This window comes from Pelodiscus sinensis, chromosome 2 (genome assembly GCF_049634645.1).
Source record: "Pelodiscus sinensis isolate JC-2024 chromosome 2, ASM4963464v1, whole genome shotgun sequence".
Taxonomy (NCBI): Eukaryota; Metazoa; Chordata; order Testudines; family Trionychidae; genus Pelodiscus; species Pelodiscus sinensis.
The window spans coordinates 127,148,308-127,165,702 of NC_134712.1; the positions used below are offsets into that span (position 1 = coordinate 127,148,308).

Genomic DNA, 17,395 nt, shown 5'->3' on the forward strand with positions numbered 1-17,395 from the left:
CCCCCTCCCACCCCAGCAGACCAGGAAGATGCGGGCTGCTGCCGGCTTCCCCGAGACTTTGCAAAGCCACGGGGGAGGGGGGGGGCTCGGGCAGCGAGGCAGCCTAGGCACGCCTGGGTTGCTCCGCTGCCGGCTTCCCCGAGGCTTTGCAAAGCCGCGGAGGGGCTCAGGTAGCGGGGCAGCCCAGGCGTGCCTGGGCTGCCCCGCTGCCCGAGCCCCTCCGTGGCTTTGCTCCGCGTCTTCCTGGTCTGCAGACCAGGGAGACGCGGAGAAAGCCCCGGAGTACATGGGCGGCAGTACCTCGAGGTCCCGCAGTCCGTGTCCTCCGGGGCAAGCCCCATTAGTAACTGCAGATCCGACATAAGTCGGATCCGCGTAAGTCGGGGACTGCCTTTAACTCCCTTTTTTTCTCCCCGGGTTACTCGGGAGCAGGTCACACTCACAGGTGTGCCTGGGTGCCTTATGGTTTTAACCCAAAAGGAGATCCTGAGCACCCCAGTAGTGATGGTGTTTAGTTGACGAAAACCCTATCCACCTCCTTGCTGCAGTCCCTTGCTCATAATGAATGTACAATGGCGGTGCCTCCACCTGGCTGGCCTTGTACACACTCACTGGTGTGCCTTGAGAGCCTCCAGGAATATACTCATTCCAGCTATAATCTGGATCTAATTCCAGAACAACTACAAATCATATACATTTAATAGACTACATTAAAATAAACAACCTTTACTTAACAGGGTTTAACAGATTAACATTGAATAGCATTAACAAAGTGCACACAATAATTGGGACTTATATTTCTAACATTTGTACTGCCAATATTGATCCCACCCCAGAGTGTGCACACCCCTGGACTCTCAGTCCCAGACTCTTGCTTGCATGGGCGTGCTTGAAGAACTGCAGCTGTAGTGGAGATTCGGTCCAAACCAGACAGCAGCTCTGTCCCAGGCAGCACTTTCCCAACAATTCCCAAAACTTACTGCCTCATGCTGTGCCTCCTGGAAGCAGCCTGCTAGATCCCAGTTCCAACAGGCATCTAGTCCCAGTCTGTAGCTGCACTCCAACAGCCCCTGGACTGGAGCAAAGTCATCCACAGCAGCCTGGCTCCCCTTCTATTCCAAACTCCAAGGGCAGAGTCCCAGACTGCTAGCCCTCTCTTCTCATGCACATGGAGAGAGGGAGATCTTCCACACCAGAGTCCTTCCTTCCTGTTTTTCCCAAGGACTCATGGGAATTGTAGTCTGGATTGCAGCACACAGGGTCTTTTCCAGACAAAAAAAAAACAGAGGCCCCTTTAGTAAGGGGACTACATTTAGAAATGGTAAACTGGGACACAGAGAGTCTAAGAGTATTCCTACATTGCAATGTGAGCTGGTGCTTGACCCCTCTACCGTGCAAATGTGCTTAACTGAGGCTATGATCCAGGGTCTCAAGACCCTGCAGGGCTTGAGGATTCAAGCTCAATTTAAACCAGGATCCAGGGCACAGGTTAGAAAAGTCTTGACCTAGGGTTAAAATGCAATGTGGATGCTCAAGCTTAGGGTTTCCTAGTATGGACTCAAATCCAACCAGGAAGTCTGAGGCAGAGCAGGTAATTGAACCTGTTTCTTTCTCTAGGCTCATTCCCTGACCTCTGGAATATCTTTGGGTATGTCTACACTAACCCCCTAGTTCGAACTAGGGGGGTAATGTATGCATACCGAACTTGCTAATGAAGCCCGGGATTTGAATTTCCCGGGCTTCATTAGCATAAAGCCGGCGCCGCCATTTTTAAAAGCCAGCTCGTGCGAACCCCGTGCCGCGCGGCTACACGCGGCACGGACTAGATAGTTCGGATTAGGAACCCTAATCCAAACTATCTGTACACCTCGTTCCACTTTGAAGTAGGAATAAGATCCTCCGGAAAAGGGTGCTTTTTCCGGAGGATCGGGGCCAGTGTAGACGCTCTTTTCCGGCTTTTCTAAAAGCCGGAAAAAAGCGGCGGACATTTTTATTTAAATGCCGCGGGGGATATTTAAATCCCCCGTGCATTTCCCTATTGCGATTTCAAAAATTACCATGCCCCTTCCGGAAAAGGGGCCAATGTAGACATAGCCTTTATGTTTAAAGATAAAAAACAATTCTAGATCAGTGTGTAGGTTGAATGAAATTACTTTCTCAGCAGAATTTCTTATTATTTGTCAATACAGGTTGCACCTCTGAAAACCGGCACTCTCTGGTCCAGCAACATCTGTGGTCCGACAGGACTATAGATGCTCCTAGACCAAAGAGCACCAGAGCCTAATGGCAGGAGGGCCAGCAGCCTGGCTGGGACCAGGAACAGCAGGGCCAGAGGAGCCCCACAGCAGCACGTGGGCCAAGGATTGGAGAACCCTGGCAGCCTGCGACAGTGCCGAGCTGGGGCTTGGGGAACCCCAGGTGCCCATGGCAGCATGAGGCCAGCAGCTGTAGAAGCCCAGGTGACCATGGCAGTGTAGGGTCGGGGGGCTGGAGAAGCCCAGCTACCTGTGGCAGCCCATGGCAGTGCAGAGCCAGAGAACCCTAAGAGCCAGCAGCTGTGCAGGGTCAGGGTCTAGAAAAGCCTGGCTGCTTGCAGCAGCGCAGGGCTGGGGAAATTTGGCTGCACACGGCAGCGTGGGCCAGGGCTGAGAATCCCAACTGCCAAAGGCAGCCCAGAGCTGAGACTGGCAGCAACAGAGTGGGGAAGATGGTAGAGGGGGCCAGACGCGGGGGCTGACTGGCTTGGGGCCTTTGTGAGGGGACAATTCTCCTGTTCCAGCAAATTCTACCATGCCGGACCAGAAGGTTCAGCCTGTACTTCATAGCAGTACAGTACTATTACTGCAAAATAATATTAAGAGCATATTTTGGTGGCCTAATCCTGCAGCCTTACTAGAAGTATTCCCACTGAAGTCAGCAGTACAGTTCATGTGAGTAAGAAAAGGCTACAGGGTTGGGTAACTTTTACTGGTTGCCTAAACAGTTAAATCTAATGTAAATAATTGTTTATTATCATGACCCATTAAGAGATGATGTACAAAATCACACACATAATTGTGTTGGATTTGAAATTCATGTATGTCCATTGTTGTTAATGATATTTTCTTTGTGAAGCTTACATAGTTAATATAAAAGGAATGTGGAAAAGAAAGTATGTTGACATGATTTTATGCCCTATACCTAAGGCATTCTTACAATATCAGTCTGCAGAAAATGGGTCACCTTCACACATCCTTGAAAGAAATGGGATTTTGTAATTTCAGTGCATGATGAAAAATGCATCATTTTATAATGAAGAAAACTAACTTGGCCAGCAATTTAATTTCAGTAGCAACTTCTACTACTGCGTTCCTACTTGTCCTACCTTCTTGAGCAATTGAAATCTCTTTTCACAAAGAAAATCATCATGAATGTTAGTCAATCAAAATCATAGACAGTCTGTCTTCTAAACGAGTTAAGTTTTCATTCTAGATTTAATACGTTTCATATGAGAACTTTATTATATTCAGTCATGGCGTACAAATAATATTTTCATAAGTATTCATTTATGTGTTGTGTTACAGCAGGGAGCATGATGTAAAATAATATATATTGCTAGTATTTGGGATGCAGTAAGGTGCATTTCTTTTCTGATATTCATACAGGGAATCCTGTTACAATAAGGAAAGAACTAAGGACATTATTGCTATATAAAGAATTGCACTGCAGCACTACACTTGCTATATTAAGTATATCAATATCAACAGGTGTTCTGTGGATCCGGGCCATAACAACATAAATATAGAATTCAGTTTTAAGTTCCTTTTTATTACATGCAACTTTTACAAAAGTTTTTGGAAACTTTATAGGGTGATATTTTCTACTGACAGCTGTGACTTCCCTCCCCCTCACCAAACCCTTCAGAGTATAATAGCTCTTCCTCTATTCCTCAGCTTCAACCATGAGAGTTATGTTCTTCCCCACACACTTGAAATCTGGCCAAATACTATGACAGAGCTGAGTAAGGCTTGATCCTCCACTAATCTGACTGCTGTCAATGAAGGTGCTGATTTCTACAACTAGAGGATCTGGTCCTGACTTTTCAGCCACAAAACAGTGTATCATAAATTTCAGGTTCATGCCAGTGAGAATTATGGACAAGGGTCTATGAGTTCCACAGCATGCTATACTTAACATCTGTATTAATGTTCTGGATTCTGCTGCACTGTTGTGTGGTGACTGCTAATTTTGATGGTAATTTCATCTTAAAAGGAAGTAACTCCTGTGTAAATTATTGCTATTACATACCCACTTGGAGAAGTCAGGGAGATGATTGCAAGATGAGCATAAACATTGGCAGGCTGCATCTAGATTGGCAAGATTTTGCGCAAAAGCGACCGCTTTCGTGCAAAATCTTGCCGCCTGTCTACACTGGTCGTGAGTATTTGCGCAAGAACACTGATTTTGTATTGTACAAAATCAGTGGTTCTTGCGCAAATACTCCAACGCTCCCGCTCAGGGATAAGCCCTCTTGCGCAACTGTTCTTGCGCAAGAGGGCCAGTGTTGACAGCCAAGTTAATTTCTTACGCAAGAAAGCCTGATGGCTAAAATGGCCATCGGAGCTTTCTTGCGCAAGAGAACGTCTATTCTGGCATGGATGCTTTAGCGCAAAAGCAAATCTTTTGCGCAAAGGCACATGCCAGTATAGACGCTCTCTTGCGCAAATACTTTTAACGGAAAAACTCTTCTGTTAAAAGTATTTGCGCAAAATCATGCCAGTGTAGACGCAGCCTGGCTGTTCTGCTGAGATCATCAAAAGCAAACTTGTTAACAGGGTGGATATTTAAATCGACATCATATGGCAGTCGGAGCTCATGTATCTCTTTTCTGTTGGTTGTGGTAGTAAGTGCACAATAGCCTTTTGAAGGTTATGAGTGTTTTCTCAACTAATCTTGAAAAGAGCTAAGCCCCTGGAATTCCAAATGACTTTAGTGGTATCAAACTCTTTGCAAGCTGGTTGTAAGCCAGGTGTTGATTGGTCATTTGTACATCGTCAGCAGCAAACAGTCTAGGTCAGACTGCACCTGGCCAGGTGGAAAAAGTAAAACAAAACAACTCCAAGTTTAAAATTGAGCTATCGGAACTGAAGCATGAATCTTATCTCCGATCTTCCTGGATGGTACTGTATAGAAATGTACTCTGATTCAATGGAATCAGTGGAATTACAGGAGTTGAGATGAGAATCAGGCCTTTGTCTTGAGCTCAAAGCCCACCTGGTACTGCCTCCTTTTTTATCATCAGGTTAAATTTAGCAAGTAAAACTGCAGCGCTAGTAAAGGTGCCTTATCTTGTAGGGAACATAGTTTATTATAAAGTTATCTTGTCTGACTGTAAAGTTTTTCAGATAAATCAGGTTTGTGCTGGTATGATGATGTTGCTAAACATGTACAATAGCTTTCTGCTAGCAGCTGCATCTTACAATGCATCTTTCACTAATGCATTACAGGCAGTCCCCGGGTTACGTACAAGATAGGGACTATAGGTTTGTTCTTAAGTTGAATTTGTATGTAAGTCGGAACTGGCTCCAGATTCAGCCGCTGCTGCTGAAACTGACCAGGGGCTGACTACAAAGCCTTAGAGGCGCGGGACCCCGCCGCCGCTGCGGCTTTGCTCCCGGTGCCTCTGGTCGGCTGGGGACCGTCTCCAGCAGACCAGGGACACCGGGAGCAAAGCCACAGGGGCGGCGGAGTCCCGCGCCTCCCCGGCTTTGCTCCAAGTGTCCCTGGTCTGCTGGAGACGGTCCCCAGCAGACCAAGGGCACCCGAAACAGCTTTTCTCACCCCGGAGGTCGAGGTGGCGGGACCGCTGCGCTCTGGGCGGTCCTGCTGCCTGCGAGCTCCGGGGCGAGAAAGCCCCATTCGTAAGTGCGGATCCGACATAAGTCGGATCCGCGTAACTCGGGGACTGCCTGTACACATATTAAAGTGCATGTATTGTGGCCCTGATTCAGGTAAGCATTGAAACTTGGGTAATTTCATTCAAATGCAGGACAGTGCTTACTTATAGGCTAACCTTTTAGTGTGCGCTGAAAAATAAGCATGTAGCCAAGTGTTGTCCTGATAGAGGTGTTTCCTAAAAAGATGACCAGCTTTTATTAGTGACCAGCAAACCGTACTGGAATTTTTCACTGGAAATTATTGTTGGTATTCAATATTTCTATTTCCATAAGTGCCTACGGGCTTTGACCCTGTCAGGACCCCATTGAGGTCCTGTACAAACATATAGAAAAATCAGTTTCTGTCCCAGAGAACTTAGATTCTGAAAGGCAAAACCTAAGATATGACTGAAAAAACAAAAGGAGTCAGGTTGAGGGCAAAGGAAGTGTGAGTGACAAAAGTAATAGTATCTACACAAATCATAGTGGCAAAAAGCACAGCTTGCCACCTGACTAACCAGAAATAGACTGAAACAGTATTGCAAACTCTTGAGATCTTTGGTGTTTTTTTTCCTGTAAGCCTCAGCTCCTGGAGTCATGAGAATAAGTCCTAGGACTGTTAGCTCATTTTTATAATTAAAGCCTTTATGACTGCAGAGGAAATCTTGCAAACATGAACTCAAAAGACTGAAAATCAAGAAGACAAAAAAAAATCCAGATCTTATTATTTTTGATGCTGTATTATTTTTAGTCCATTACATGATTTTTTAAACACTCAGGGGTGGTAAGACCATCACATTCATTTTCAGATGTTCAAATCTTTCCATCACAATTCATATGTATTGGCTTTGAGCTGAGATGGAAAAACCTTAGCAAATCTTATTTTTCTAACTAGAGATGAATGTTGGTATGGATTCAAATAAACCAAGCAATAAATAAATGCATCACAGTCATGTTACTTGAATCCAGTACAAATAATTTACAACTGGAAGTAATTCATACTGTATTAAAACTCCATTAATAAGTCCAGGACTCTGGGTGTGTGTGTGTGTGTGTGTGTGTGTGTGTGTGTTCATTCCAATTTGAAATAAATAGTTACAAAACCAAGTAATTCTTGACTAGAATGTGCTATGACATGCAGTATTGCAGCATGTAAAACACTTGTGCTTATGGAAATAATGGGCTCTAACCCTAAAATCAATGAGACTGCATAGTGAGGTCAGAGTCCCATAAAAGTCCATGGTAACTGATACCTTTGCAGTATCAGGGCCAAGTTAGATCAGGTACAATCCTGTCTCCTCCATAATGCCTTTTTTGTAATCAATAAAGTTATTAAATCGCAATTGAAGTCCTTAATGGAAAAAATTGGGGCTGAATTGATGTATTTTAATTAAACCTTTGTGACAGGAGGAGATAATATTTTGTTTAATTGGATAATTGGTGGTTTAATTTAAATCTAAATAACCTTCAGCTTTGTTTGTGAAACAGAAATGATTAAGGATGGGTTAGAAATCCCTAATGTTTTCTCTAATGCTAATAGCATTCAAAAGTTTATTGGTTAGTATATGTAAAGAATCACAATTTTTATTTTAAATGTGCCATTTATTTTTATAAAATTTTGAATGGAAGAATGAATCTTCCTGTAAGATAATAGTTGTTAATAATTAAAAATGTATAGCAGGAAAAAGCAGCTAAAATTATGACATCAAAGCAAAATAGCCATGATCATGATCATGATCAATGGATAACTTGATGGTTTCACATATGTTAATACTAATTATGTTTGTATTGCTTTATTATTTATTATTTGTATTACGATAGCACTTGGGAGCCACAGTCATAGACCAACACCAACCTCTAATCTTTGCTGTCCATGTGTGGATTTTTTCATTCCAAGTCTGGAATACATTTTTTATGTGCACATGTTTATACTTATAAGAAGCACAAGGGATATATTTCAGTGGAAAAGGCAACAGGCTCAGCTACGTCTAGAATGGCATGATTTTCCTCAAATGCTTTTAACGGAAAAGTTTTCCGTTAACAGCATTTGCAGAAAAGAGTGTCTAGATTGGCATGGACGCTTTTCCGCAAAACCACTTTTTGCAGAAAAGCATCCATGCCAATCTAGATGCGCTTTTCTGCAAAAAAGCCCCTATTGCCATTTTCGCGATCAGGGCATTTTTGCGCAAAACAAATCTGAGCTGTCTACACTGGCCCTATTGTGCAAAAGCTTTGCACAAAAGGACGTTTGCCCGAACGGGAGCAGCATAGTATTTCCACAAGAAGCACTGATTTCAGACAGTAGGAAGTCAGTGTTCTTGTGGAAATTCAAGCGGCCAGTGTAGACAGCTGGCAAGTTTTTCCGCAAAAGCAGTTGCTTTTGCAGAAAAACTTGCCAGTCTAGACACAGCCGCTGTGTTTATTGAGAATACAGTGGAAAAACTATCAGCATATGATTCATAAAGACAACCTGCCCCCCCCCCCCCCCACACACACACACAGATACATGTCCTGCAGATAGTTTATAGTTACCAGTCTGTTGTGGCTCAAGTCAGTCTTACTAGCCAGGCAAGACTGACTGAGTGAAGATTTGGGGTTCCTCTGAGACTCCTCTGAGGCTTAGCTTGCAGGACTGAACCCAGAGTGTAATGGCAAGAGGTCCCCACTTTTTTTACATGTCAGTTCCCATATGAATCTATGGATATTGCCGTATCATGCTTCAGTCATTCATCCTTAAGAGGTGCTAATCTGTGTTTTCCAGAGTTATCCTTTGATGGTGATTGTCAGGCTTCCCATCATTGTCTCTCGGTCTTGGAGGCCTCTGCCTGCCTCCAGGGATGTCAATGCTGCTAATTTAATTTAGCCTCAAGACACAATGGATGTTTTCTGGTTACCTTCAAAGTTTTCATTTGTTTTTAATGACCTGGGCATTTTGTGATGGCTTTCAGATTTACACACACATCCTCCACTCACACCAAACACTACTGCAGAGTTTTAGACAAGATCAATAGTTACTAAAGGAACCTCAAAAAAAAAAAAAGGAATCTGCACAACTTAGTTTGTGATGCAGCTGAGGGATACAACTTAAGTTGTAATGCTAACAGGAAGCAAAACCTTACAGTAAACATCTAATCATGAGAGACAGGGTGAAACAGAAGCATACAGAACTTATAAGCAAATCATTAAACATCAAATCATTATGCATCATGCTTATATTCTTATAACCAGTATTAAAATATATATTTTTGCTATACACGAAGAGGTGAGAATTTGTACCACCACTGGAAACAAAAAACCTACCTGTGGACACTCTGATAATCAGCTGGGTGGTATTTGAATCTCTCCTGAGCATCTGTATAAGAACACAACTTACAGGGAACACTGACCAGCATCTTCCTGTGCCAGACACTGTACAAAAATAAAACAAAGAGACAGACCCTGAAGTAGGCACACTGAGATTACTCAATATGGGCAAATTTCAAAGAATGGAGCAGACAACCCCAAGCTGGTAGATATTGCAATACAGGCAGTCCCCGGGTTATGTACAAGATAGGGACTATAGGTTTGTTCTTAAGTTGAATTTGTATGTAAGTCGGAACTGGCTCCAGATTCAGCCGCTGCTTCTGAAACTGACCAGGGGCTGACTACAGCAAGCTGGAGGCAGAATTGCTCTGCCCCCAGCTTCCTGGAATCAGCCACTGATCAGTTTCAACATCGGCTGAATCTCGAGCCTGGGACAGAACAGCTGGGCTGCCAGGTAGGTCCCTGCAGGACCAACCCGGCAGCACCCCAGCTGCTCTACCCCAGGGTCCACAACAAAAGCCTGGTCTGCTGGGGGGGAGGCGCACTAGCTGCTCCCCCCCCCCCCCCCCCCAGCAGACCAGGGACACGAGGAGCAAAGCCGCAGCGGCAGCGGGGTGCTGCGCCTCTGAGGCCTTGCCCTGGCAAAGCCTCAGAGGCGTGGCACCCCGCCACCGCTGCCGCTTTGCTCCCGGTGCCCCTGGTCTGCTGGGGACCGTCTCCAGCAGACCAGGGACACCTGGAGCAAAGCTGGGGAGGCGGAGGGGTCCCACTCCTCCCCGGCTTTGCCAGAGCAAAGCCTCAGAGGCGCGGGACCCCTCCGCCTCCCCGGCTTTGCTCCCGGTGCCTCTGGTCTGCTGGGGACCGTCTCCAGCAGACCAGGGACACCGGGAGCAAAGCCACAGCGGCGGCGGAGTCCCGCGCCTCCCCGGCCAGAGCAAAGCCTCAGAGGCGCGGGACCCCTCCGCCTCCCCGGCTTTGCTCCAGGTGTCCCTGGTCTGCTGGAGACGGTCCCCAGCAGACCAGGGGCACCCGGAGCAGCTTTTCTCGCCCCGGAGGTCGAGGTGGCAGGACCGCTGCGCTCTGGGCGGTCCCGCTGCCTGCGAGCTCCGGGGCGAGAAAACCCCGTTCGTAAGTGCGGATCTGACATAAGTCGGATCCGCGTAACTCGGGGACTGCCTGTACTTAGATTTACTAAGCCAGCACAAAACAGCTTCTACAATATCTTACTGGTTGCCCAGAAGCCCACACACAGTTAATAGAATCCTAGGGCTGGAAGAGACCACAGGAGGTCATCGAGTCCAGCCCCCTGCCCAAGGCAGGATCAATCCCAACTAATAGTTCTCTTAAAGCAATTCAGCCTTGGACTTCCAATACAGACAACCAACTCAAAAATGATGAGGATTACAAATATGCAGCTAGGTTAGGGAGGCTCTGCCTCTCCACACACTCAGGTGCAACCCTGCTCATCCTCTGCCACCAGCTCCCCACTCCCATTTCACTTGATGTGCTCACTCCGGTCTCCCTGTGGAGTGGCTGTGGTTGGTCTGTACCACCTGCCCTCCTAGGACTCTGGGGCCATGGAGGCTGAGGCTGTCACCTGCTCTTTCATCACTTCAGTGCCTGGGTGCCTATGGCTATGCCACCTGCCCTCCTGGGGCTGAGGCAGGCAGTAGCTGTGTCATCTTTTCTGTCACTCCAGGCTGGGGAGACTGTAGCTGCCTGCATGCTGTGCTGCATGCCCTCCAAGTGCTCAGGGGCGGTGGATGCACAAACCTAGGGCAGGGACCAGCGGCAGTGGAGATGGGCGCTCTGGGCTCTGGCAGCAGGATGGGGATGTGGAAGGGACAGGATCTTTGTTGTAAGGGATGGGGAATGGGGCCTACCCTCCCCAAGCCAGCAATTCACATGCCACCCATGGGATTACTAAAATTCTTATTAAACATATAAGGGGCTACTATAAGGTGGGTGCATAACTGGCTGGATAACCATTCTCAGAGAGTAGTTATTAACAGTTCACAGTCATGCTGGAAGGGCAAAACAAGTGGGGTTTTGAAGAGGTTTGTTTTAGGACCAGTTCTGTTCAATATCTTCATTAATGATTTAGATGATGGCATAGAGAGTACGATTATTAAGTTTGCATATGATACCAACTGGAGAGGGGTTGCAACTGCTTTGGAGGATGGGGTGATAATTCAAAATGATCTGGACAAACTAGAGAAATGGTCTGAGATAAATAGGATGAATTTTAATACGGACAAATGCAAAGTGCTCCACTTAGGAAGGAACAATCAGTTTCATGCATACAGAATGAGAAGCAACTGTCTAGGAAGGAGTACCACAGAAAAGGATCTAGGGGTCATAGTGGACCACACACTAACTTTGTTGCAAAACAAGCAGACATGGTTCTGGGATGCATTATCTGGAATGTTGTGAGCAAGACATGAGAAGTCATTCTTCTGCTCTACTCTGCGTTGATTAGACTTCAGTTGGAGTATTGTGTCCAGTTCAGGGCACCACACTTCAAGAAAGATGTGGAGAAAGGTCCAGAGAAGAGCAACAAAAATGATTAAAGGTCTAGAAACATGGCTGATTTAGACTGGAAAAGAGAAGACTGAGAGGAGATATGATAGTGATTTTCAGGTATCTAAAAGGGTATCACAGGGAGGAGGGGAAAAATTGTTTTCCTTGGCCTCTGATTATAGGGCAAGAAGCAATGGGCTTAAACTGAAGCAAGGGAGGTTTAGGTTGGACATTAGGGAAAATTTTCTACCTATCAGGGTGGTTAAACACTGGAATAAATTGCTAAGGGAGATTGTAGAATCTCTATAATTGGAAATATGTAAGAGCAAGTTGGCTAGATGTCTATCAGGGATGATGTAGATGGTGCTTGGTCCTGCCATGAGGCAGGGGACTGGACTTGATGATTTCTCAATGTCCTTTCCTGTTCTAGTGTTCTATGATTCTATGATTCCATGAAAGTTCTACCAGTCCCAAATAATCACTTCCCAAATTAATAAATACTTCTAATGTTTCCTAAATACACACTTACAACCAATTTGTATTAATTAAATTAAAATGTATTTTTAAAAGAGAACATAGTGGTTAAAAGATAAGTATACATACAGTTCATTTAAATGTTAAGATCTCCTTTTGATCTCTGAATGAACAGAATATACCATAGACAGGGACTGTTTGGGTACATCATTAACTTGTAACAATATATATGTAAACACTGAAAACAGCAAACATTATCTACCAATATGTTTAAAGGTTAAATCTGGGTCATTTATCCTTCAGATTGCTTAACCTTTTCTGGCCATGCATCACATGCTAGCCCAAATTGCTTACAATCTAATTAAATAAACTCCCCTGTACTTACCATCTACATAGTCATTATTAGCGCCCCTTTTTTTCCTTTATCTTTGCTTTTTATTTGCTCCATTTTACTATGTACCACTTTGTAAAATGATGCATTAGCTCCATATCCCCATCACAATCCAGAGGCTGAGCTTGAGCAGGTTACAACACAAAAGCACTAAAGCAAAAAAAAAAAAAAAAAAAACCTAGAGAGACAATGTAGGTGGGATATCTTTCATTAAACCAATATGGTGAGAATGCCAAGTTTTTGAGCTCCACAGAGCTCATCTTCAGAAATATTCAGAGTGTCACAGATAAATACAGAGTGCAACAGAATAGTTAGCTTAAGTAATTAAACTACATTTCAAGGTTTTAAAGGGGTAGCCAAGTTAGTCTGTAACTGGAGAAACTTGAAAAACAACAAATAGTCTAGCAGCACCTTAAAGATGTGTAGGCCATCTACATGTTTTGTTAGTCTTTAAGGTGCTGCTAGACTATTTGTTGTTTTTTAAGTTTTTCCTATATTTCAAGGTATTATTCAAGGAAAAGGAGAAATGTCCTGTTTACTCCACTGCAGTCATAGGGAAGGACAAACTGTACATGTGTGTTTGGGTTAAGTAGCTTACAGACTGTCATAATAAGCCATAAATGGATCAAAAGAGATGTATATGAAATCTCTTCAGACATTAATGATTTTCACTAATAAAATAGATACTTTATAGAGCTCTTTAAATAGAGAGACTATATTTCCCATTTCTGCAAAGGCCATCACTCACATAACCATCTACTTCTCCAGTCTTTACACAACCATTGGTTTCCTTATGCTGTTACTTAACACAGCTAATTAGTTTCATGCCTCTTCTCAAGTCACCAATCTATGTTTCATCATTAAGCTTCACTTAAGTTGCCTTGGTTACTTGGACTGATGTGGTTATACAGTCTATTAAAGAAGGGGGACTATGGAAATATAGCACTAGGCAGACAAATGTGTCTGTGTGTGTGTGAGAGAGAGAGAGAGAGAGAGAGACAGACAGATAGATAGAATGAGAATGAGAATCCAAAAAATGTTACCAGCAACAAGGGCAAAAGAGCAAAAAGATTTACGCATTTGTAAATTGGAGGTCTGTGCTCACAAGAAAAAGTTAATAATGAGAAGTAAACACCAAATGCACTGTTTTGAAGCCCAAGCTACACTATAATAGAGCATCAAAAGAGTTATTCTGCTATAGGAATTTTGTTTGTACTCATGGGTAATTTTCTAAAATTAGCGAATATAACTTTGCATAACAGAGCTTGTATCTGATTAAAGTGTTTGTTTCTATTCTTTGAGCTTTTCCTTTCCTTTCCTTTCCTTTCCTTTCCTTTCCTTTCCTTTTTTCTTTTTCAGTACTGTTACTGAATTCAGAAAGCACACAAATCCATGGAGACCCTACTTATTCCATATCCATATTGTAGTTCCTGTGCATTTTGTAAAGCACATATAAACTTGGCAAGAGCATCAGAGCCTTTGCACACCTTACACAATGTATAGGAATCTATAGGAACTTATTTATTCACCATATATATTACAATTCTTGGCACCTTATGAAGTGTATTTGGCCTTTTACCTACACAGTCCTTGCTGATTCACAAGTTAGTGTCAACTTTCTGAGGGCATCAATACAAACTTTTGAGATGTAACAAATAGAGCAAGTGTACATACGTTGCTAACCCACATTATTGTCTGAAGATTTAATTTAGCAAGTGTGCCATGACTCCTATCCACCTCATGAACTATGTAGGGCTGACATACTTGCTGTAGTATTAGCACTTCATTACCCATAAAGTATATAGGAATAATGGACATCTGTCTATAAATTTAAGAAATGTGCATCTGTCTGTCTGTCCATCTGTGAATCCATTGTGCAAGAACTTCTCTTAAAAGGTAAGACCTAGGACCACCAAATTTGATATGCAGCTTCTTATCACAACCTAAAGCAAGGTCAGGGCTTGTGCCAGGATAATGGGATGTGCATGGAATATGATTGTTTCATATCAAATGAAAAGGGAGGAGTACGAGAGCAGGGACAGTTATATTCACCAATGGGGGGCAGTAAACACCCTAGTGAGCAGCCATTGACTGGCAGCATCTGCCACCCTGGCCTGCCCAAGGGAACAGCTGCTAGCTGCTGCATGCCTTCCCATCTCCCCCAGCTAGCCCTGGGGAGCACCAGCAGGCAGCTCCCAACCCCTGGACTGGCCCTGGTGAGTGCCAGTGAGTAGGGTGCATGCTCTGCCCTGAGCCCCACACATTCCCAAGCCCCAGCCCTGACTCCTGCATACCCCCACACTACCAGTCCCCTGCCCTAAAGGACCTGAGCAATGCTCAGTAAGTCTTCTTGCTCTGAATAATAGAGTTGTCTGTGGACAGGTAAGGACTTTAAAAGGCTGTGACACATTTCTTAAGTTTCTGAAGGACTAAGGACCTCATTTATCAAAGAATGTAAATACAGTAAAACCTGTGTTATCCAGCATGCTCGGGGATTAGGGCATTCTGATTATCTAAAAATTCCAGTTATCTGAGGGTCCCAGCTGCCCCAGTGAGCTTGGGGCAGAGTGTCAGGCCAGGAGGGAGGGTAAAAGAGAGGACTTGAGGCAAGGTGTCAGAGCATGCTGGGAATACGGGGTCTTGGCGGGGTGAGAGGAGTGAGTGAGGGGGATTTGGGTGCGGGGTCTGGGCATGAGGGAGGACACTTACCTGGCTTGGCATCCTGCTGCAGCAGGGAAAGCCTCCAGGCAGCACGCTCTTGTGAATTCACTCTTCTAGGAAGTCATGAAGTCAAATACTACATACATATGCATTACACAGGTGACTACATGCATTATGGGGATTTTCAGCTCTTCTGAAGCAAAGTATTAACTACTATTGTCAGAAGTCACCAATGTAGTGTCCTGAACGATATCTTGCTTTGTCACATGTTGATAATCATTTGGCTGCATGTGTGTGCTCCCTCTTTGTGCTGCCCTGGCTCTGTACAGATAGCTGGCATAGAACATACAGCGAAAACCCTCAACAATCACAAAATCAGATAAGAGCAGAAGTCACCTGGCCAAGTTTATTTCCAAATAAATCACAGTAACACCATCCTAGCTCAGTGGTTACAGGTATACTAAGAATGTTGCCTCCTGACAATGGGCTCAACTGAGCTAGTGGCGGGACTTTCCATTACCATCTGAGATACATCTTTACATACAGTTACAAACAAGTTACGTATCGCTCCTGATGCATCTGTGTGCTGCACTCTGGAGTACCTGGATTCCAACCTCATACATATTGATTCAATCAAAATATCCCTATCCATCATGCTGTCATCCTTACCTTATCCTGAGACTGGGTCAGTATGTTCTTGTTATCTATGGGGAATGTGCTGTTATTGGGGTGTTCTGGTTCTCCCCCAAAATGTATTTGTGTGACTTGTGCCTAGTACTTCTTATATCTTCAATATCAGCCCTATTCTTGTCAGATTCTGTGATCAGGGCCTGCCTGTTGCTCACAGCTTAATATTGCTTCATATTAGCAAAGTATTAGCCACTTTTGCTCAGCTCTCAGGCTTCACACCAGACCTGTGATACATGGGCTTATTTTTCAGGCTCTCTTTTTACTACAGCTACAAGATACAGTAGCCTGAGGAGGGATGGTAGAGTGGATGGAGCAAATCCTGATCTAGTTTGGTGAATCCTCTGTGGGAGGTATTCACTCTGTTTATAGAGGTTTGTTGTAAAATAATGAATTGAAAAAAGACAATCTATTCATTTCCAAGTACATTTAAGCAAAGGTACTTAACAAGCAACTCTATAATATCCATTGTATATAGCTGATTTTTTTTACAACCAACTTCTCATTGGTGTATATATCCTTCTTTTTCTTATCTTAGTGCATTATATGTGTGATAAATAATATATTCTAGAGGGCTTTTTATTAATTATTGTCTTTATTTGCTGTCATACTGAGAAATATTCATCATTTTCTGTACTAACTATGTTTGTTGTAAGAAATCTTTAATTTTTCATTTGGGAAAGATTTGCCTAAACAGCAATGTGACATTAAAAATGATCTCTCTCTTACTGGGATACAGAGAGCAAAAGCTAATTTGAATAATGCTAGGAATGAACCTTCATATTTTCAAAGTTTCATGGCGTTTTTAATCTCAAGAATTACAAAGGAAACATGATAGTAAAGGAGATTGGCATGGACGCATTCATTTGCAATGTTCTGTACAATAAATTCAGGTCAGTTCAATATTTAAACACAGCTGATGCTCTGAATGAAGAAATGGGGTGTATGTCTATTTCCTCTCCCTTTAGCTTTGCTCAAAGAGCAGAAAAGCTGGAAATAGAAAATAAATAAAAGACACACACAAAAAATTGGAATGAAACAATAAAATTACTGTTAGACACAGTGATAGAAAAAGAGCTCGCTCAAATTCTATGTGCACTTTTCAACTTGGACTAGACAAGGATAAATGTCTTTTCTTTCAGTACAGTACACTTTGCAGCATATAAATCAGATACAGAGTAGCAAGCACTTGTTCTGTAGACTAAACTGCCTTCTGTAAAGTTTAACGCAATGAAAGTCAAGATCAGACTGTACTCCTGTGCAAGCCCAGCATATCCTAGTCCTCTCTCTCTCTCTCTCTCTCTCTCTCTCTCTCTGTCTCCCTCAGCATCCGAGTTTCATTCACCATTTGAGTTGGCCTGGGGAACATATAACACCAATAGCAAACAGCTGCCTGAACAATGCAGATCAATAGTTTCGTCACCAGAAACTGTTTTGTTTGGCT

The 17,395-nt window shown here is 43.7% G+C and overlaps 1 protein-coding gene and 1 long non-coding RNA gene across 2 annotated transcripts in view; one reads left to right on the plus strand and one right to left on the minus strand.

Annotated features, from left to right (window-relative positions):
- Positions 1-1,197, minus strand: part of LOC112547755 (uncharacterized) — a 73,945-nt gene extending 72,748 nt beyond the window's left edge. Inside the window, exon 1 of the long non-coding RNA XR_003091568.2 lies at positions 981-1,197. This is a non-coding gene — a long non-coding RNA (uncharacterized LOC112547755). The remainder of the gene's footprint in view (positions 1-980) is intronic.
- CDH12 (cadherin 12) overlaps positions 1-17,395 on the plus strand; it is a 785,724-nt gene that overhangs the window by 542,539 nt on the left and 225,790 nt on the right. The gene's annotated exons all lie outside the window — the stretch shown is intronic.